The sequence below is a fragment of the Penaeus monodon genome, chromosome 22 (assembly GCF_015228065.2).
Source record: "Penaeus monodon isolate SGIC_2016 chromosome 22, NSTDA_Pmon_1, whole genome shotgun sequence".
Taxonomy (NCBI): Eukaryota; Metazoa; Arthropoda; class Malacostraca; order Decapoda; family Penaeidae; genus Penaeus; species Penaeus monodon.
The window spans coordinates 35,136,904-35,139,245 of record NC_051407.1 but is presented as its reverse complement, the minus strand read 5'-3'; the positions used below and the strand labels follow the sequence as shown (position 1 = coordinate 35,139,245).

Genomic DNA, 2,342 nt, shown 5'->3' with positions numbered 1-2,342 from the left:
TCATGACACAAACTTATCATTAACTACAAAGAAATACAATTACGGCTAAGCCTTAGAATATACATAACGACTAGGTGGTTCGATCACTAACAAAATTATGATAATGAAGAAAAACAAAATATCTTGAACCATTACAACATACTGTGAATGCTAATGAAATATAAGTGTATGCTAATGAAATATAAGACAAGAAAAAAATGTGATTAAACCGCCTTCTACGAACACGATTCGAAGAATCCAACACAAATCATTCGCTTATATATGAAGAGTCACAATTACAGGTTATTATGGATCAGTGGATGTGTGTACAAGAGTGCGTATATATATATTCATACACGCCAAGGGCCAATTTACAGGGGGATACAAAGTTAATATTCAAGATATACCCGAAATCGAACGACAGTAGATTTTGTTACTTACCTTAAGTTCTAATCTACGTGCACAACGCTCAGCAATGAAAATATTTTGTATATATCTGTATTCATATATATCTAAAGCAACAGCATTAGTATCCTAATATATCTAGAACTATTCATCTATATGATCTGACATATCTCACTACTTTCTACGAGACTGTTCAAATGTATTATTGCACATATATAATAGTGCTTAATCAGGAGAGATAGAAGCGTAATATGAGTGGATGACCTCGGTGCTTGCGAGAGAGAGATCACAGAACGACCCGCCCGGCGAACGACTCGTCAGCTGGGAGAGCCTTCGTCGTCGTCGCCGTCTCGCTTGGCTGACCCGCCCCGACGCCACGGCGGTCGTCTCTTCCCACAAGACTGTGGGAGCGAGTGGGTGTTAAGGGGTCGAGTCATGGAGGGCGTGGGCGTGGTAGGGAGTGCTGGAGAGAAGTGTTGACCGCTGGCGACATTGGGGGCGTGGGGGTCACATATGTGGGAACTTTGGAGTGCCTTTTTATTTTCATTTTTCTTTTTATTCGCTTGATCTTGATCAGTTGATTGGGTAAGAACAATGACTGGCTGAAGAAAGACTTGCGTTTGTGTTTGGGTTCTATTTTGGATGAATGGTGTATCGAAGCTTAGGTTATATAAATATACGTTATACATGTTAAAATTCGTAGTCATATAGGCTGATCTAATCACCTCTTATCCACGTGCCATTCGCATTCAGTCAGTCATTACATTAAAAAAGACTATAAATATTCATCCCTTGGGGGTAAATTGTTGCCAGAAGCTGCACAGAAAGTATGTCAGCTAGGGTTTGTATCTACATATTTTGTACAAAAATATCTATGGATTCAACTTGCAATAGTGTTTTTTCCATCTTCCTCCGAAGCATGTTCATGCCTCGATATGAATTTTGACAATTAATTCGTATATCATGTTCATTATAAAACGTCATAACTAACGTAATCAAAGTGACGTCAGAACGATGTGACGATGATAAGCAGAGTCAGTCTCTCAGACTTTTTTTCCTTTTCTAGTCCGACACACTTTAAACTGCAGCAACAATCTTGTCTAGTACTACGAAAGAGTTCCGAATGTGGGATCAAGTTCACGTGCTAGATTCCAGTGTCTTGTGTAACAGACGCAGGAAGATGCAGAGCGCAGTGTGAGGTCGTAAGCGTAGCGTGATTTCGTGAGTGCAGGACCTGTGCTTGTAGCGAGAAGTTCTGGTTGTAGCGATAAATCTGAAGTAAGCTTCTTCAGCCCTGGACACAGCGAGAGACGTACCGAACACTTGGTGTGATTCAGATAAATATCCAGAGAAGAATTCTTTCCACAGAAAACGAATCACTTCGTGCCGCGTATGCAGTCCTCGCGAAGTGATCAGTGTAGCCTGAAGTTTGAAATCCTAAGCGTAGTAGCGATTAGTCCATGCAGCTTCGTGGAGTCTGTGACCGAAAGGCAACAGTAGGCCTAGAGCAGATAATAGCACCAGTAAAAGATATTAAAAAGGCTGAAGAGAAGAGGAAATACTCCACGGCAGTACTCGTCGATCTGCCGCGCTTTAATTTTGTTGCTCTGCTTGAAGGCGCGGACGAACTGGGCCGTCATGGTCGGGTCATCGTGCACCGGCCCGCCAACCTTCTGCAGGGAGAGAGAAAGCTTCGTGAGAGGTCTTTCAAAAACGAAGGGAAGACGAGTAAAACGAAAAAGGAAACCATGGCAGAAAAATGTTGATAATATGAAAGAGGTACTTGACATTGGAATGCACATGTATACAACAAAAAAGGGATTGTGCTACTTTTTCTACAATTATTGGAAAATGTCGTTGTAACATTCAAAAGAACGTTACAGTCTGAATGAGAATCAGTGTAATTAACTTAAGAAACTGCAATTTAGAATTGACAAGAATGATCAGCTATATTGGAA

At 40.9% G+C, this 2,342-nt stretch overlaps 1 pseudogene; it reads right to left on the bottom strand.

The window, feature by feature from the left end:
• Positions 1-6: 6 nt before the first annotated feature.
• LOC119587097 overlaps positions 7-2,342 on the bottom strand; it is an 83,114-nt pseudogene continuing 80,778 nt past the window's right edge.